At 48.4% G+C, this 20,699-nt stretch overlaps 1 long non-coding RNA gene across 3 annotated transcripts in view; it reads right to left on the reverse strand.

The window, feature by feature from the left end:
* The window catches only part of LOC127492315 (uncharacterized), a 199,228-nt gene that overhangs the window by 42,300 nt on the left and 136,229 nt on the right, over window positions 1–20,699 (reverse strand). The gene's annotated exons all lie outside the window — the stretch shown is intronic.

Consider the following 20,699-nt stretch of genomic DNA (forward strand, 5'->3'; position numbering starts at 1 on the left):
CCCAGTACCACCTGGGTGCCTGTGCAGGCATGGAGATGCTGGTGTAGACAGATTGCTATACAGCCAGTGTAGACAGATTGCTATGCAGAGCTGTGTCCCCTGGTCATGTACTCCAGCTGGCATCTCACTGGTCACCCGAAAGCTTCAGGAACCTGAGAAAAAGGCACTCACACTCTCAAAGGTAGAACCCAGATTTTTGAAATGATATCAGTTTCCTGGATATCTTTTAAGCAAAGATTTAGAATTAAGTAAAAGAATTTTTCTGAACAAGAATTCCATCATATAATATTTTTGCATTAGAAGATTTTAGTCAATTTTTTTCTTACATAGTTACTTTTTTAAAGATTTATTTATTTATTTGAAAGAGTTACACAGAGAGAGGAGAGGCAGAGAAAGAGAGAGAAAGAGAGAGAAAGAGAGAGAGAGAGAGAGAGAGAGGTCTTCCTTCCACTGGTTCACTCCCCAGATGGCTGCAATGGCCACAGCTGCACCAATCCGAAGCCAAGAGCCAGGAGCCTCCTCTGGGTCTCCCACATGGGTGCAGGGGCCCAAGCACCTGGGCCATCCTCCACTGCTTTCCCAGACCATAGCAGAGAGCTGGATCGGAAGAGGAGCAGCTGGGACTAGAACCAGCATCCATATAGGATGTCGGCGCCTCAAGCCAAGCCGTTAATCTGCTGGGCCACAGTGCCAACCCCTTACACAGTTACTTCTTTAAAAAGATTTATATTACTTATGTGAAAGGCAGAGTGACAGAGAGGAGGAGAGAGAGAGAGACAGAGACAGTCTTCTATTCATTGGTTCATTCCCCAAATGGGCTCAACAGCCAGGGCTGGACCAGGCAAAAACCCAGAACCTAGAAGTACATCCAGGTCTCCCATGTGGGTAGCAGGGAACCAAGTACTTGGGCCATCTTCTGTTGCTTTCCCAGGTGAATCAGCAGGAGCTGAATCAGAAGCAGAGTAGCTGGGATTTGAGTCAGCTCTCTCACATGGGATCCTAGCATCATAGGCAGCAGCTTAGCCCGCTGCACCATGAGGCTGGCCCTTACACAGTTATACTTTGAAAGAGGATATACCCTGATACGGTTCATCTGTCACCCTTATAAATTCTAATTTGGAGTGTGTACTTGAGTACAATACTTAAGCTGTAATCTATATTAAAAACAATATTGCAACATTTAAGAGATCTTAATACTCACCATATTGACCTAGTTTAATTTATTGCATTACAAAAATTATTTGTTCCTGAAAAGTTTCAAAAATTCGAACATCTAAAGCAAATAGAAGATCTTTAAAAAATAAATTGAATATAAGCAGCTGATAAATGCAGTGTAAAATGTTTTAAAAGGCTTAATTAACTAAGTTCAATAAACAAGCTCAAATAATAAACAAAGACTTTTAATGAGATCATGAAAATGTAAGATTTACAAATAGGATCATGAGATTTATAAATGGTAATTAAAAGTTTGAGGAAATATTAGAGTATCACTTTAATAAGTTGAAATGACTTTCAAAAATAACTACTGGAGTAGGCATTTAGCCTAATGGTTAAAATGCCTGCATCCCATGGGGCCGGCACTGTAGCATAGTGGGTTATAGTCCTGGTCTGCAGCACCACCATCCTATATAGGCACAAGTTCGAGTCCCGGCTGCTCCACTTCTGATCCAGCTCTCTAACTGTGGCCTGGGAAAACAGTAGAAGATGGCCAGGTCCTTGGGTTAGCTGGGCTTCGGTGAGCTGGAATTCTTGCAGCCCTGCAATGCAGCGTTTATCTCTTCTACTGTCAGTGAGATACGCCCACATTCCCAGGATGCACCTGTCTTATCCAGGATCCAAAGCGGGAGGTACCATGATGATCACATGGAATATAAATTCTCACCTCATTTGTTTACCCACTTAAAGTACCACCGTCTGCTTCATAAAAGAGGTTGAGAATGTGGGAAAGGTCTCTTCCCACCATGGACCACACTGGGAGGTACTACCCCAGCACTCTCTCTCACTCACTCTCTCTCTCTCTCTCACTGGGAGGTAATACTCCAGCACCCTCTCTTGCTCGCTCGCTCTCTCTTTTTTTCTCTCTCTCACGGGCCACTTGTAACGAGTGTTTCTCCATGTGGGGCGGCCTGAAAGCACACCTGAATGTGTGTCCAGTCTCTCACTTCTAAATAAACCCTGTTCTCAGTTGTGTACATTACTTTGCCTCATAATTCTTATCTGTGGGCAGGTGAGAACCTGGATTGAAAGATAAAGTACACCGGCATCCTATAAGGGCACTGGTTTGAGTCCCAGCCACTTCACTTCCCACCCAACTCCCTGCTAATGCGCCTGGGAAAAAGCAGCAGAGGATGACCCAAGAGCTTGGGCCCCTGCACCCACGTGGGAGATCTTGGCTCCTGGCTTTAGTCTGGCCTAGCTCTGGCTATGGAGACCATTTGGGGAGTGACCTAGTGGATGGAAGATCTCTCTCTCTCTCTCTCTCTCTCTCTCTCTGTCTCTCAATTCTGCCTTCCAAATAAAATAAATAAATCCTAAAAGAAAACAGAAGCAGAAAGTTAAGAAACCTGGGCCCATAGCAACAACTGCAAGGGCGAGCCCTAACTTATTCCTCCCCATGAAAGCTCACTTCTCACCCTGTGTTTTCCACGTGTTCATGGCAATGCATAAGCACTGTCAGGGGAGAGGTAAAAACAGGTTGACTTTAAGACTTGGGAAGAGAGAATCAATCCTAATGTACCAGGTGCGGTGGGGGGCTCTGACAATGCCTGGATGTGCTAATGGTGAGTCTTACACACCCAGGCACCGGCCTTTATGGCTCTGCTAGGGCAAGGATAAGCCACAGGCCCCATAAGAGCTCCCTCAAAAGGGCTATGATGACCCTGCCTACTGCCAGCGCTGAGCGAGTAACAGTGAAAATGGATGAAAAGTCTATGGTTATGTCCCTGCTATTAAATCCACAGCCGTAAACAGGGAAGGCACTGAAGTTGATAGCACCACTGACAAATGCCTCCCTTTGAAGGAGAAGGTTAAAACGACAGCAAGACGGCAGCAGCAACTCTTGGCCATGGAATTTTCTATCTGGCCCTCTCCCCTGCCTTTCACACTTCCTTCCCCCCTTGCTTTCAGGGTAATTTCAAAACTGCACTTTGTGGGTGGAAGGAGAGGAGATAAAACCAGTCTTCTGCCCCCTGCTTGGAGAGTTTAGCCAGAAGGTGACCTTGGGCCAGTTCTCAAAACCTTGCACTGCAGATTCCTATTCTACCTTCTCCAGCTAAGAGGGAAACTCAGGGGTCATCACCTAATTTAGAATTTCTCAGATTCTCCGAGAAATGCAGGAAATATGGGAAAGGCCTTAAGGGAGGTAGACACTTGGGCTCCAGTGTGTAAAGTGTGCCCCAACAACTCAGTAGTAAAGGCAAAGATTATTTTAATGCAATAATTTTTTTTTTTTAAATCCAGTCATCAAACCTATGGCCCTTGTGTCAGCCACTTGCTTTGGCAAATAAAGTTTTATTGTAAGTCCAGGGCCAGGATTAGGATAAGACCAGTGCAAGTAAGTGGTGCTTTATTTGAAATTTTGCTTATCATGGATGGTGGTGATTTAAAACTATTTTACTGGGACAAGGATTGTGGCACAGTGGGTCAAGCCACAACCTGACGTCAAGTGGGTCAAGCCACAACACTCACATCTTTCCTGGATGCCTGGTTCGAGTTCTGGCTACTGTGGAGCGTCCCATCCTGAGCCTCGCTAATGCACCGTGGGAGGCTCAATACTTGGGAGGACTGAGATGGATTTTATGGCTCAGCACCGTATGTGCAGGCATTCGGGGAGTGAACCAGTATATGTAACCTCCCTCTCAATCAGTCTCTCTCTCTCTTTCTCTCTCTCCCTTTCTCCCTTTGTCACTCTGCCTTTCAAATAAATAAATTTGTTAAAATAAGTAAATAAAATAATATTCAAGTACTACCTTTCTCAGTTTCTAAGGTTTTTCATCTCTCTCTAAATCTTGTCCCCCTAAAGCGAGAACCTTGTAACCTTCAGCCATTCCCGACCCTATGACTCTCATAACCCAGTTTTTCTTAGTTCTCTTAAATTACAACTTGATATTACTGTGCCGTTACTGTTTCCCGATGCCATTCTAAGGATTTAGTCAATCCTTGTATTCACACATTCAATGCCCTTATCCTGTGGGTAAACTGAGGCAGAGAGCAGTCAGGCATCACCCTCCCCACCGCCGACCCCAGCCGCACAGCTGGTCTAGCCTAGGAGCTGGGATGAGAAGCCAGGCAGTCTGGCCCTGCAGCGGGGCGCAGCCAGGGCTCCATTCCCCTACCCTGATTCTTACTTTGCCTCCTCTCTTCCCGTTCTAAATTTATTCTGTCCACTCTCTCAGCACATAGTGATTTCTTAATCCAATTTTCCCAGCCTTTATGCCGATAAGTTATTTCCACCGTCAGACACAGATGGTTTTATAGAGGACCAGCCAGCTAAGTGCACCGCCTAAGAATGCAATAAAACTTGTTTTTCTAACCAGCTAGATTGGTTTACGTGGTGAGATAAATATTGTGCTAAGAGCAGCTCCCAGCACACCTCAGGGAAGAGCTGCTCCCCGCTGGGCCGTCTTCCCAGGGATGTTCCGCAGCTGGTGGCATGAGCTCACGGCCTCTCTGTGCCTTATCCAACCCCTCACCTCCTCACCTTGTCCTGCAGGCCTGGGTGGCCAGGGGCTGGCTGCCCAGGTCTCCTTGAGCGCTTACTGCAGACAGTATCTACTCCTTCAATTCCTGCTCCCTCTTTGGAGAAGGTGCAGGCGGGGCGGCGGGGTGGGGGGGTGACCAGCTTAGCACAGCAGTCGCAGGCAGCACCTTGGCAATGATGATGGTAGGCCGTCATCACCACCCTCACCACCAAACCTGTGTGGAGGGCTCAGCGCACAGCAAGCAGGTTCTCCACTCCTCCCCTGTGCACAGGGCTCCCCCCAGGCTAACCCATTTCCCCATCTTCCAGATCAGCGTTTCTCAAAGTGCAACGCACAGGTGCCCAGCCGCGCAGTGGCAGAGACAGCACTGGTTCCGCAGGCTCTGTGGGAGCAGAGCCTGGGAATCTGCATCTTCAACAAGCATCAGCTTTCTCGTGGACATCTACATTGGAGAACACTTACCTACTGTGCCTCTTTTAATCTGTATTTTTTATTTGAGAGACAGAGAGCAGATGAGTAAACACACTCCTATCTACTCCCTAATGGCCAAGACATCCCAAACTAAAGCCAAAAACCAGGGGCTCAATCCAGGCCTCCCAAGTGGGTGACAGGAACCCAATTACTTGAGCCATCACCACTGCCTCCCAGGGTCTGCATCAGCAGGAAGCAGGAATCAGGAACCAGAGGTGAACATCCAATTCAGGTTCTCTGATACGGAATGCACACATCCGAAGAAGGGGTTTCATTATTAGGCCAAATACCCCACCATGTCTATTTTTTTGAATGTGGAAATAGGCATTCTGGGGGTGAAGCAATTTGTCCAAAGTCACCCCTAAATGTGGGCAGCATACGCTGGACTCCAGGTCTGTCTGGTTCCGAGGCAACTGTGTCAACCCCTTGCTACACTGCATCTTGGGCTTTTGCTGCTTCTCAGTCTGTCTCCTGTCACATTCAGTTCCCCCAACCTGGGAATGTCTTTCCGGTATCATGGCCACAGCCCTCCATGAATCACTGCCCAAGCGAGGAGCTGTCTTTGGTTTTCCCTGAAAGAAGAGAGCCTTGGACAATGACTTGGGGACAGGTGGTTTATTAGCATTGCAATCCTAGAAAACAGAAGAGAAGGCAGGCAGAGCCAGCTGGTGGCGAGACAAGGCCAACATGAACGTAAGCTGTCATGGCTGCTCCCGTGGGCATTGCGGGCTCCACTGCCCCAGAAGGTTCTGAGCGGATGAACACCTCCCAGAGTTGTCTAGAAGGATGCAGAGCTGGGACGTTTCAGCTGCCAGATCCCCTCCCACCTTGTTTAAGGCTGGCTCTGGAGGCATTCACACACACACACACACACACACACACACACACCCTTACCTGCAGCTGAGTGGTGTGTGTGCCACTGGAATGAGCTCCCATGCCAATGCCCTAAGGCACATTCAGAGAGATGGGTAGAAGTGAGGTGGAACACAGCTGGTTGAGGATGTATTTGAACTTGCTTTGGCTGAAGCCCTACACTGGCCAAGGGCAGGTGACTGGGGTTCCAGCATTGTCTGCTACCCTGATAGAACGAATTCTGTGTGGATTCCATCAGTCAAGAAGATAGCAGAGTGAGTAGGGAGCAAGCTGGTTAACCCTGAAATTCCATGCTGGGATGTGCTTGGCCAGGTGACTCTCCAAATGGAAGGAGAGTGAAGGTGGCCACTTTTGACAACTGGCCCCAGGAAATCAATTGAGCTTCTCATACCTGTTTTTCTTGGTGCTGTTTCCTTTTAGAAATGAAAGGGGTGCATCTCAAATTAAAACTCAAAAAGCACCAACTGGATGCCTTCCCTCTCCTCTGCATCTGTCTCCATCCCACGACAGGGGCTCTGCAGGGCGAAGGAGCACACCTGAACAGCTGCAGGTGCACTGGGTCTGGCTCCAGCTCCACCACTGACAGCACTGACAAGCTCTGGCTCTGGGCAACATCCCACGCCCAGCTAGGTCATGTCATTTTGGGGTACTGTCCATCCATTCCATGCTGGCACCCAAAGTTAACTTGAACTTGGCTAGAAGTTCAACCACACAGTCAAAATGAGACCGATTTAAAAGAAAGCAAAAAGGATGTCTCAAGTAATTGGGTTCCTGCTACCCACAGGGAAGACGTGGACTATGTTCCAGGCTCCCAGCTTTGGCCCCATTGTAGACACCTGGAGGGTGAACCAATGGGTAGGAGCCCTGTCTTTTGGGCTAGCTATCTTGAGATTTCTCTGCCTCTCAAATAAAACTTGAAATAGACCTGCAGTTAATCCCATGACCCCCGCCAGCCAGCACCTCTCTGCTCCTTTGCATCCGTTGTTGACTTTGAGTCACTCTGCTGCTTTCATCTCCTCACATTCTGCTTCCTTCTGCACTGACACCAGCTGGCCATCAGTCCCCTTCCCCAAGTGTATACCCCCCCGCCCCCCGCCCAGGGATCCTCCACCGCCGAGGCAGAGGATGCACCTCTGGTCTCGCTTCACTCAGTGTCTCCGTAGCTTCCGACATATGATTGTTCTCTCCTTGAGACATGATCTTGCTAACATGAGGCTGTCCCCTCTGCTCCAAATCTGGCCGTCCATACGGCTCAAGGTGCAGTAGAGGAAAACTTTCTGGCTTCTACCCATTGTCGCTTTCTAGTTAATTTCATCTAGTTCATTGGTTTATATACTATTTAAGATTTTGTTTATTTACTTGAGAGGTAGAGTTACAGACAGTAAAAGGGAGAGAGAGAGAGGGAGAGAGAAAGGTCTTCCATCTGCTGCTTCACTCCCCCAATGGCCACAACAGCTGGAGTTGTGCTAATCTGAAGCCAGGAGCTTCTTCTAGGTCTCCCATGTAGGTACAGAGGACCAAGGACTTGGGTCATCTTCTACTGCTTTCCCAGGCCACAGCAGAGAGCTGGATCAGAAGAGAAGCAACTGGGATTAGAACTGGCGCCCATATGGGATGCTGGTGCTGCAGGTGGAGGATTAACCTACTACGCCACAGCACCAGCCCCCGGTTTAAATACCACTTATAGACAATGGCTCCCTCAAAACCCCTACTCAGGTATCGAAGAGACACATGAGTATGCTACTGGTAAGGTTAAGTGTCTTGATTTGTATGGTATTCCACGAATGTTTTCAACTGGTTAAAAAAATAATCCCTGCTGGTGGTTAGGCCTTGCTGAATGCCATTTATGCTTTAATAAAAAGGCTTGCCTTGCCTGGGGCTGGTGTTTAGCCTAACAGCTAAGACACTGGTTAACATAGCCTCGTCCCACATTCGAGTGCCTGGGCTCAAAACCCAGCTTGAGCTCCTGTGTCTCACTTCCTGCTAACGCAGACCCTGGGAGGCATCAGTGATGGCTCAAGTGACGCTTCCTGCCACTCACATGGGAGACCTGACTGAGTTCCCCACAACCTGATTTGACCCCAGTTCAGACCTGGCTGTTATGGGCAGCTGGGGAGTGAGCAAGTGGATGGGAGCTCACTCTTTCCCTCTGTCTGTCTCTCTTTCTGTCTGCCTCTCAAACAAATTTAAGACATTTTTAAGGACTTGCATTAAAGTGAACAGCTGGAAGAGTGTGCCATCTCTAAACCTGTTTCTCTAGCCTTCCCCAAAGGAACTCCCAGTCCTGACAGCATCCTTGATCTAGTTCCACATCCCATCCCACCGTGAGTCCTGCCTTCCCTACTAACAATCAAATCCCCTCTTGGCCTCCTCCCCACCATCTGGTCCAGCCATTGGCACCTCCCCCTTAGTTACTAAAACAGTTTCCCATAGGCCTCGTCAGTTCCAGTCTAGCCTCCTGTTATGGAATGCATTGTGTCTCCTCCAAATTCATAGTTTGAAGTGACAACCCCAGTGTGGCTGTGTTTGGTGAAAGGGCTTCTAAAGAGGTCACATGGGGTCCTGAGGGACCCTCGTCCAATGGGACTGGTGTCCTTCCACGAAGAGCGAACGCGCACAGGAGAGAGGTCACAGCAGAAGGAGCAGACATCAAGCAGGTGGCCGCCTGCAAGCCGGGAAGAGAGCCCTCACCTGAAATGACGCTGCTGCTACCCCGTGTCGGACTTCCTGCCTCCAGAGCTGTGAACGTAAGGGCTCCTGTGCTGCAAGCCACCCAGCCCGGGGCGCTCTGCTGTGGCAGCCCAGCCAAAGAACGTCCTCCTCTTGTGCATTCTAATCAGATCGCCCAGAGCAAACCCAGACAGGCTGCCAGCCGGTCATGCTCGCCCCCACACCCTCCTCGCCGAAAATAAACCTTACCAACAGCTTCCCCCAGTACCTAAGACAAGACCCAGACACTTCATCTGGCCCAGAGGCGCAACGGCCTCTTTCTGCCCAGTCCCCAGGAGCCTCTTTGAAAACCGCTGCCCCTCACACACTGAGCCCTGCTGCATCCCCACCCCCACCCGCAGCTCTCCTCCTCTAAGTTCCCACCTGGGAACTGCTGCTCCAGCTGCTCCCGGTGCTCGTGTTCTGCTTGGCATAGTTGGCTCCCTCTGGTTATGAAAGATCCCCTTCGCAACCTGACCACCCCGCTCAAGACTGTGCCCACATAGCTTTCCAACTTTCATCTGTTTTAGTTGCCACCTGACAGTGTTGCTTTTCCTATTCCTTTGCAGCCTGTCTCCCCTCCACCACCTGGAGGACAAGTTGTCCTCTGTTAGTCTCTGGATCCACCTGTGACTGACTTGTGGTAGAGGTTCAGCAAACACGCATTGAAAGAAATGAATTTGAGGGGCCGGCGCTGTGGTGCAGTAGGCTAAGCCTCTGCCTGTGACACCAGCATCGCATATGGGCACCAGTTCATGTCCCAGCTGCTCTTCTGATCCAGTTTTCCACTATGGCCTGGGAAAGCAGTGGAGGATGGCCCAAGTGCTTGGGCCCCTGCACCCACATGGGAGACCCAGAAGAAACTCCTGGCTCCTAGCTTCAGATCAGCTCAGCTCCGGCCATTTTTACAATCATTTGGGGAGTGAACCAGCAGCTGGAAGACCTTTCTCTCTGTCTCTCCCTCTCTCATTCTGTAACTCTAGCTCTCAAATAAATAATAAATAAAATCCTTTAAAAAAGGAAGGAAGGGAGGAAGAGAGGAAGGGAGGGAGGGGGAAATTTGTGCAGTCTGCCATAATGCATTAGAACCTGGCAAAAGCAGAAAATATTGCCCCTCCCCCACCACCACCACACTCCTTAGAGATGTGGGGGTCTGTTTAGGACAAGATAACAAAGAGTAATTGAGACTTCTAGAAAGCAATGCTTGAACACAGTTATTTTTGCCTCCTTCCAAAGTTTCATTAAACTGGCAGTAAAGGTACAAAAGGAAATAAACTCACAGGACAAAGAGGACAGGAGATAGGACACCAAGAGGTCAAAGACATCAGCTAACGTTTTCAGAACACAAAACACTGAGCCCTACATGTGCATGTGCAGTGGCAAGAACCAACAGGATGCCGATTTGTGCGGCTGAATCCCAGAAAAACTCAGAAATGGAAGGTGCCAGATCTCTCCAAAGGGAAAGTGAGGGATAAAGCTAAAAGGGGGCGATGCGTTCCAGGCCGAATGAAGGGCTTGTCATGCTCCTGGGGGTCCTCCCCCAATACCTCCGTAAAGCTAGGTTAGGACCCATTCGGACCCCAAGAGAAAACGGGGCTTCTATATCTGGAGAAATCAAGCCAGATGTGTTTTCCAAACATGGAAACTCAAGGCTCAGCAAAGATCCGCATGAGGCAGCAAACAAGGATGCAGTAGACGTTTGCATACCGAATGAGGCCACCTGTCTCTCTGCCCACTGTGGCTTCCAGAATCATCCTGGGAGCTGCCTTACACTCCCCGAGGCAACAGACTGACAGATTCACAGGCTGAGAAGCTAACCCACCGAAGATTAAAAAACCAAACCCCAGATACTGATGTTAGTGGAGTGTCATGCCCAAACACACTCCACATACACATGTACACACACACACACACACACATACACTCCTCAGATACACACCCTCCAAATCCACACACACACATAGATCCCAAAGACATATCTGTACCTACACCAAACATACAGAAGCACCAATATACGCAACTATCACACACACACACACACACCTCAAGTCTACGCATCCCCCAAACCCGTATCACACACCAGACACCCCACAGATGTCCCAGTCAGGCACACACACTTCAAACACCCCGAACACGCTCTCAACTTCCAAGCAGCTTTTTTTTTCTGTTTCTGAAAAATATGAACTGGCCATACAAGATACCCAGGGACATGGTTATCTTCTGAAATGAAGGATCAAAAGCAAAGTGAGTGGAAAGTGAGTTGGGGTGGAGGGGAGGAGAAGTTCAGAGGGGAAGAAGATGACACACAGAGCAGAATAAGATTTCCAGACTCAGAGGATCTACATCCATGAGACAAGGGAATGGTTCTTCTTTTTCATTGTATTTATTTGTTTATTTTAAAGGCAGCCCAAATGCCTGCACCAGTGGGCATTAGGCCAGGTCAAAGACAAAGCAAATCCATGCAGGTCTCCCAAATGGATGTCAGGGTTCCAACTACTTGAGCCATCATCTGACGCCTTCCAGGATCTGTATTAGCCGGAAGCTGGACTCAGGATATCAAACCCAGACACTCCCTTATGGGCTACAGGTGTCCACAGTGGCATTTCAGCTGCTGTGCCAAACACTCACCCCAAGAACAGGGTTTCATAAAAGGAAAGACGTTTGAGACTAACAGAGTGTCTATAAATTTAAATTGTGATTGCAGAGAAAAAAAATCAGTACAAGGAATGGTAGAGGGGCTGGAGCTGTGGTACAGTGGGTGAAGCCATGGCCTGCAATGCTGGCATCCCATATGGGCGCCAGTTCAAGTCCTGGCTGCTCCTCTTTCAATCTAATTCCCTGTTAATGTGCCTGGGAAGGCAAAAGAAAATGGCCCAAATCCCTGAGCCCCTGCACCAGCATGGGGGACCCAGAGGAGGCTCTTGGCTCCTGGCTTTGGGTTGGCCTAGCCCTGGTCAATGCAGCCATTTAGGGAGTGAACCAGCAGATGGAAGATCTCTGTCTCTCTCTGCCTCTGCCTCTCTCTTCCTCTCTGTAGCTCTTTCAAATAAATGAGTAAATCTTAAAAAGGAAGGAAGGAAGGAAGGAAGGAAGGAAGGAAGGAAGGAAGGAAGGAAGGAAGGAAGGAAGGAAGGGACTAGAAATGGTAGAAACAGTTGAGAAAAATCTCTCAAAATGTTAAAAAGAGACAAAAGACAAATATGTGGGTAACAGAATAGAATTAGAAGGTCAGTCCAGAGACTCCAAAATGGGAAGCTCAGAAGAACAAAGAAAATAAAGGAAACCATCAATGACGTAAAACAATAGAACACGCCACAGATGCAGAACACGAAGTTTCTAGAATGAAATGAGCCTTAGGATGTACAGCAAAAGGAACTGACTAAAAGCCTACGTTCCCGTGTATTTGATTAGGACATTTCAGAACACAAGGAATGGAGAATAGACTTTACACGTGGGACCTCCTAAGAGGCAGATGCACACAACACGTCTCCTACAAAAGATCAGAAATTAGCGTTCAACTTCTCCAGAGCAAACCTGAAAACCAGAAAGCAATGGAGCAAGGAATTTCATTTTCCGGGAAATAATTACTTCCAACACAGAATTACACACCTAAATAAATCGCTACTCAAATGTAGTGAGAAAACGTCTTTATATTTTCAGACACGTGAAGTGTTAACAATTTTGTATTCCTTATACCCTTAGCGCAGGACGTGTGCTGCCAGAATGAGTATGTAAACCAAGAATAACTCGAGAGACCCAGGAGAAAGAATGCCAGTCTCAAGAGGCAGAGGGAAGCGCCCGTCTGAAGGTGGAAAGAAATCTCTGGCAGACAATTCACAGCTGGCCTACAGGTCAGCCAGGTCAGCTTGGGACAGGAGGAGTGCATCCCTGGATAGGAAACCAATGGCTGATCCAAGGGGTTGACCTGTTGTATTTATCTGATGGTGTACGAGGTGCTGAGAAAATTTGCTATTTTGTCAGAGTGTTTGAGAAAAAAAATATATCATCAAGGATGTAGAAATTAAGCCAATTAAGATTTTTAAACCAGGGTCTGGCTGCTCCACTTCCAATCCCAGCTCCCTGCTGATGTGTCTGAGAAGGCAGCAGAGGACGGACCAAGTGCTTGGGCCCCTGCACCCACCTGGGAGACCTGCAAGAAGCTCCTGGCTCCTGATGGTTGTTGAGGGCATTTGGGGAGTGAACCAGCAGTTGGAAGATCCCTATCTCTGTCTCTCCCTCTCTTTCTCTCTAACTCTGCCTTTCAATAAAACAAATAAATCTTTTAAAAATTTTTAAATCAAAAGGAAAGATTGTAAAGGGAAAGTTAACTATAGCACACTCTGTGGCTCAGCAGTGAACAATATTTACATAATAAAAATAATATAAATACAGAATAGTAATTTGACTAAAAATGAGGCTCTAATAATGGAAGCATGTAGAAAGGTGACACTGGTGTACGGATTTGTGTCTGTGTTGGAAGGGATATAAGAAAGCAAAGAAAATCTATCATCTTCCATTCTAGGAAGCCAATAAAGAGTTTAAAGACATAGCAATGTCAGTATATTTCTTAAAAATATAGCAGTAAATGTCATTTTAGACACAGCAAAAGATGATGAAAATGGTTTGCCTCTGGAGAGAAAGATACAGGAGTGGGAAAGTGACTTTTGGTTTACATTTGTTACCTTAATAAGATTAAAAGTTAAATGAAAAACAGAACAATACAGGACTTAAAAGAGTTACTGAACAATCTGGGATATACATCACAGAAACTCGGAAAGCTGGACCTATCCCAGATAAGCTACCCCACAAAGAGGCCAGGCAAGAATAATCGCAAGTAGATCATAAGGTCCAGGAGCGCAGAGCTCAAGGTGCCCTCACTGGTAACGCTAGCCTCATGCCTTAGCACCCTATCATCTTGTTTTCTAATAAGACTTGGATTACAAAGAAGTCATCCAGGTGGCTTACATAACATCTATGTCCTGGGCACTTTGTTAATGAGTCACCGATACTAGCGTACATGTATAGCAGAAATTGTGCTGTGATCGCTTTTCAACCAACTCTCCCTCTCCTGCCCCTCCCTCACGTCAGCCAGCCTGGCACCACCAGGCTTCCATACACTGCAAGCCCAGTGCTCCCCTATCTAGTCCACCTGTAGCTTCCCTAGACCGTTCTAAATTTACATCGTTCCGGGCTGGTGCCCTGGCGTAGTGGGCTAAGCCTCAGCCTGCGGCACCAGCATCCCATATGGGCACTGATTTGAGGAGTCCCAGCTGCCCCTCTTCCAATCCAGCATCTCTGTTGATGGCCCAGGAAAGCAGTAGAGGATGGCCCAACTGCTTGGGCCCCTTCACCTGCGTGGGAGACCCAGAAGAAGCCCCTGGCTCCTGGCTTCGGATTGGCCCAGCTCCGGCTGTTGTAGTCATCTGGGGAGTGAACCAGAGGATGGAAGACCTCTCTCTCTCTCCCTCTCTGTCCATAACTCTACCTCTCAAATAAATAAATAAAATCTTAAAAAAATAAACTTACATGGTTCAAAGATACTGTCTTACATATGTCAAAGATACCATCTTACTGTCTTAGTCTTATGAAAAGTGAAAATAAATTGCTACTGGAAAGCAACTGAAATGTTTGTACTAAAATCACAAAAACAAAAACAAAAAAGAGCAATCTGGCTTATAGTAGGCTTCCTGGGAGCAGAGAGTGGACCAGTTTCCTAACCCCATTCTCAATCCCTGAATTAGAACAAAATCCTTTCATAGCTCTATTTTCAAGTGAGTAAACCAGACAAGACAAACAACTGATCCAAGATCAGTGTCATTCTCTCTCTGGTCCCCAAAGAAGAAGGGAACGGGTAGGAGAAACTCTGTTTACCTGTGTTCCTGCCTTTGCGGAAACGTAAATGGCCAAAGACATTCACTTTTCAACTCTTGGGAAAACTTGGTGGAAGGCTAAGCCGACTTGACTGCGGAGGAGTGAGGCGACCACGGGGTGGGAAGCCGCGGGAAGCCACACATTGCATCAACAGTAAGCAAGGCTGCTTAAGCCAGACACAAATCTGTCCACTCATTAAGGGGGAAATTGCCAAGCTGGAAGCATTTATAAATCACCCCAAACTAATCAGCCATTTAAGGACAATCCCATAAAAAAATAAAAGGAAGCACAGCAGGCTGCTCCTGAGAGATAAATGGCTTTGCAGCCTCATCTGGGATATGCAAATAGGAGGCCATCAGCCGGCGTTTTCCGAATGATAACTTGGTTTATTTTTGAGGGGACAGCTCATGGGGAAATGGAGCTGAAAACCCAGGGAGAATTCTCTGGCTTTGAGGTGAGCCACATGTCAAGGCAGTGGCAGGATGGCTTTGCTAAGCAAGCCTTGTGCCAAGAGCTGAAAAGGCAGATGGCGAGTCAGGTAACTGGTTTTTGTGACAGGCACTTCGACACAGCCAGTGAGACCAGGTGACGATAAAAGCCTCCATGGAGCCGGCGCCGTGGCTCAATAGGCTAATCCTCCACCTTGTGGCACCAGCACACCGGGTTCTAGTCCCGGTCGGGGCGCCGGATTCTGTCCCGGTTGCCCCTCTTCCAGGCCAGCTCTCTGCTATGGCCAGGGAGTGCAGTGGAGGATGGCCCAGGTGCTTGGGCCCTGCACCCCATGGGAGACCAGGAAAAAGCACCTGGATCCTGGCTCCTGCCATCGGATCAGCGCGCTGCGCCGGCTGCAGCGGCGGCCATTGGAGGGTGAACCAACGGCAAGGGAAGACCTGTCTCTCTCTCTCACTGTCCACTCTGCCTATCAAAAAATAAAAAATAAAAAAAAAAAAAAAGCCTCCATGGACAGGTCTTTTCCTCCAGGTCAGTGCCACTCAGACTTCTCTCTCACCCGCTTCTAGGCCACCGTCCTAATGCAAGAGCCAATATGCAGCACGGGCTAGAACTGTCAGGAGTACTGAGTTTCTTCCACGTCCGAAGGGAGAGCTGAGACCCGTTAGGGTGAGCCCCAGATGATGTGTCCGTGTGCTGGCCTTCAGATCCCCGGGCCATACATGACCTTACTGGGAAGAGGTTTCATAGGAATAATCAGGGAATTTGAGATGAGATCATCGCGGATTATCCAGCTGAGTCCTAAATCCAATAAGTGTTCTTCTAAGAGATGGAAGAGGAGAAGACACATAGAAAGGGAGAAGGACCAGTGAAGACAGAGCTGGAGAATAGCATGATGTGGTCACAGCCAAAAGCTCCTAGAGCCACCAACAGTGGTTCCTCCCTGGAGCCCTGGCAGGGAGGATAGCCCTGTTGAAACCTTGATTTTGGATTGCTGGCCTGCAGAACTGTGAACAAGTACATGCCTGTTGTTTTAACACACCCAGGTTGGTGCCAGCGCTGTGGCATAGTAGGTACAGCCCCTACCTGCAATGCCGGCATCCCATACGGGAGCTGGTTGAAGCCCCAGCTGCTCCACTTCTCATCCAGCTCCCTGCTAATGGCCTGGGAAAGCAGTAGAAGGTGGCCCAAATGCACCCAGGTGGAAGACCCTGAAGAAGCTCCTGACTCCTGGCTTCCACCATTTTGGGGAGTGAACCAGCAGTTGAAAGCTCTCTCTCTCTCTCTCTCTCTCTCTCTCTCCCTCCACCCCTGGGGTGCCTGGTTCCTGTCTCACTCTGCATCCTCTTATCATTTATTGGACAAGCTGCATCTTGTGCCATCCTCAACTCCCACCTTTAATGCCACTTTTCATCTGAACTGACAATGGCTCCCGCTGCCTGTCACATTCATTTACGCCACTAACCATTGCAGATGGCAGCCATGAACTGTGTCGTGGCTGGCACTGGGCTTTCAGGGTAAACAAGCCAACACCAGCTCACGGGGGAGTGCCCATGCGGTGCGGTGCTGGTGACACACACAGGTGGGGCTGTTATCTACATGGGCAGGGGCTGAGCCCCTGGCTGCTTCACGCCCAAAGCTCACCAAGAAACTCAGCTGTTAGACCCACGACTTCTCGACAGGGGTGCTGACGGTGGTTGTGGTGGTGGTGGATTTTCCCTCACCCCTAGGGCAATGTTCCTTGTATTGGGAAATATTTGGGTGTGCCACTGGCAAGGGTGAGGAGTGAGAAGGAGGTGTCCCTGCCCCCCAGCAGGTAGGGGCCAAGGGTACCGCTCCCCCGCCTGCCGGGCTCAGCCAGCCAGGCAGCGTCCCCTGCTGAAACCCCTGGAGGCTGTGGGGTAGCAGCCCACGGAGGGGTGGCGCCCGAGCATTGGGAACTGCACCATGGATGACCAGACCCGTATAACCATGCTGTTTTTTCAACAAGCAAACTTGCTCTTGGGGGACCTGGCAGCCAGCATATAGGACTTGGGGGTACTGACTGGGAGCCTGAACTCACCCTGACACCATGGAGATGCCGGGATGGACAGGAGCACCCCCATCCTGGTCCCTCCCCCACCAGCCATCTCTGCAAGACCCACAAAGATCGGGCTCTGGAAATAGCAAGGAGATTGAGGTGACAGCGTCTGCTAAATGTTAAGTGACATCTCACTGGTGATAAGAAAACTAACACAGCCAGCGCCGCGGCTCACTAGGCTAATCCTCCGCCTTGCGGCGCTGGCACACCGGGTTCTAGTCCCGGTCAGGGCGCAGGATTCTGTCCCGATTGCCCCTCTTCCAGGCCAGCTCTCTGCTGTGGCCAGGGAGTGCAGTGGAGGATGGCCCAAGTGCTTGGGCCCTGCACCCCATGGGAGACCAGGAGAAGCACCTGGCTCCTGCCATCAGATCAGCGCAGTGCACCGGCCGCGGTGGCCATTGGAGGGTGAACTAATGGCAAAGGAAGACCTTTCTCTCTCTCTCTGTCTCTCTCTCTCACCATCCACTCTGCCTGTAAAAAAGAAAGAAAGAAAGAAAGAAAAGAAAAGAAAAGAAAAGAAAAGAAAAGAAAAGAAAAGAAAAGAAAAGAAAAGAAAAGAAAAGAAAAGAAAAGAAAAGAAAACTAACGTAACCACTTCCTTCCCCGGATTTTGTGAAATAAGATTGTTGTTAATCTCGTGGACTCTGACAGCTCCTCCATCTGACTTTATTTGCATGAGCAGGTGGCTGTACTAAGGTACCCTTCCCCTCCAGGCAGGATGAGGTCTCTTTTGATGGCACATCACAAAACAGAGAATGAAGAACAGAGAGGAGGCTGGCGTTGTGGTGTACTGGAAGCCCATAGGGGTGCCAGCTGGAGTTTCAGCGGCTCCACTTCTGATCCAGCTCCCTGTTAATGGCCTGGAAAAAGCAGCAGCAGATGCCCCAAGTGCTTGGGCCCCTGCACCCACGTGGGAGACCCGGAAGAAGCTCCTGGCTCCTGGCTTCAGCCTGGCCCATCCTGGCCTTTTTGGCCATTTGGGGAGTGAACCAGTAGATAGATGGAAGTTTCTCTCTCTCTCTCTCTCTCTCTCTCTCTAACTTGGTCTTCCAAATACATAAATAAATCTTTAAAAAAAAAAAAAAACCAGAGAGGACACTATTTCCTTTTCCATTCCCTTTCAGTCTTTGTGAAGAAGTCTTGGGAGGACAGACAGGTGTGTCCTTCAAACCTGGGTGATACTTGTCATTTCTTCTAAACCCCAGAGGCTGGGCCTGGGGTGTGGAGCTCATGCAGAGTGAACATTTGGTTCTCATGGAATACACTGTGTGTTATTGTTCCTTTTTTAAAAAAACATGGCGATATAAGATTTATAACAAGAATATGAAGATGATCCGATATTGAAAAACCATTAAGTTAGAGGAGCCTATCACATGATCACATGACAAATGTATATAACCAGGTACCTTTAAAAACACTAGCCAAGAGGAAAAGCCACTCACCCCATCAAAGCATTCTCTCTCTTTTTTAAAAAATAACTTGGAATTTGTAAGAGTGAAAAACAGGATAAAGAATTTCCATACACCTTATGCCCAGATTCCCCCAAAGACCAACCCCTGGCCTATGGTTTGTTAACTGACTTGGGGGCCTCGAGCCCCTTACCTTCACCTTGCTGTGAGGCCTGTTAAGGTCATTTTTTTCTGGTCCAGGATGCAACCCAGGACCCATTGCCACATTTCGCTGTTACACATCCTTATTCTCATCTAATTGAGAGCCCTTTTAAACTTTTATACCATGTAGATAGACGTTCTAATCTAGAGCAGTTTTAGGCTCATTGCTACATTGGGCAGGAAACAGTACAGGGAATTGTCACACGCCCTCCGTCCTCACCCAGGCGTGACCTCCCCTGTTTTCCACATCCCCGACCAGAGTGGCACACTGTGGCAGTTGATGAACCTGCACTGACCCTCGTTACCACCAGAGCCCACTATTGACACCAAGGGCCCTGGATGGTCTGTGAGCCCTGACAAATATATCATGACACAAAATCCACCATTGGAGCATCCTACTGAATAGTTCCACAGCCCTAAAAATCTCTGTGCTCCATGTCCCTTTTCTCTGGCTCCTTGACCACAGGCCACCACCCATCTTTTTACTGCCCCCATAGTTGTGCCTTTTCCAGAATGTCATACAATTGGAACAATATAGTTTGTAACCATTTCAGATAGGCTCTGGTAACTTAATGGCATGCATTTAAGGTTCTTCCATGTCTTTCTGTGGCTTGATGGGAAGAGTGCTACCTGGGCTGTGTACCTGCCAGGACTGTCACTGTGCCAGATCAATAGAAGAGCATGGCACTGTAAGACCAAGACAGTGGCCACTGTTGTGGAATAGTGGCTTAAGCCACTGCCTACAGCACCGGCATCCCATATGGGTGCCAGTTTGAGTCCCAGCTGCTCCACTTCCCATCCAGCTCCCTGCTAGTGCACCTGGGAAAGCAGCAGAAGATGGCCCAAGTCCTTGGGCTCTTGGACCCACATGGGAGACCTGGAAGCAGCCCCTGGCTCCTGGCTTCAGCCTGGCCCAGCTCTGCCCTTTGCTGCCATTTGGGAAATGAAACAGCATGCTCGCTCGCTCTCTCTCTCTCTCTCTCTCCCCTCTCCCTCTCTGTAACACTGCCTTTCAAGTAAAATGAAATAAAGCTTAAAAAAAAAGTCCAAGGAGGAAGGGATTTGTTGGAAGAAAATACTAGACAACCACATCTCTCCCTGACATCCCTTCTCCACTTCCATTCCTGGGGCTGCTACCTCACCCTTCACCCCAGATGTCACCTCCTGACTCCTTCCTGCTCCCTCCCATCATCCACACCACAACTACTTCAGATGGCACCAGACTGTTATCCGCCTTTCCCCTTAACCTGTTTTTTTAAGCTTTATTTATATTTTTGAAAGGCAGACACACATGCACCCACACATACACACACAGGGAGAGAGAAAAGAAAGAGACAGGGAGACATAGAAAGAGACACAGAGAGAGAGCCTACATCTGCTGTTTCACTCCCCAAGTAGCCACAAAAATATGAGGCTGAAACCAGGAGCTGGGAACTCGCTGGGTCCCCCACGTGGGTGGCATGGACCCAAGTATTTGGGCCATCATCCACTGCCTTCGCAGGTGCATTAGCAGGGAACCAGACTGGAACTGGAGTCCCCAGGACTTAAACCAACACTCCCATGTGGGATGAGAGTATCCTTAAAGGTGGCTTACCTTGCTGCGCCACAATGCCCACTCCTTAGCCTGGTTATCTAAGAAGAGAATTCAAGGGTCCCTGAACCTAGATGTAAAATAAACTTACACCTCCATTTTCCCAGAAACTGAACACCCTTCAATTATAAAGGCAGCAAGTATCTAAGACTGCTGTTAATAGAAATTGCAAATATTCTCACATCACATTATACTTATTGTAGATACAGCAAAAATGTCATTTATGTAAATTTCTAATTTGAAATTAATTATTAGCTCCACCACCAGCTCGAATGCATTAATAAAGAACCATATCTACTAGTATATCAGATTTGATTTTTAGCATTTCAATGACTACCATAATT

This window comes from Oryctolagus cuniculus, chromosome 10, assembly GCF_964237555.1.
Source record: "Oryctolagus cuniculus chromosome 10, mOryCun1.1, whole genome shotgun sequence".
Classification (NCBI taxonomy): domain Eukaryota; kingdom Metazoa; phylum Chordata; class Mammalia; order Lagomorpha; family Leporidae; genus Oryctolagus; species Oryctolagus cuniculus.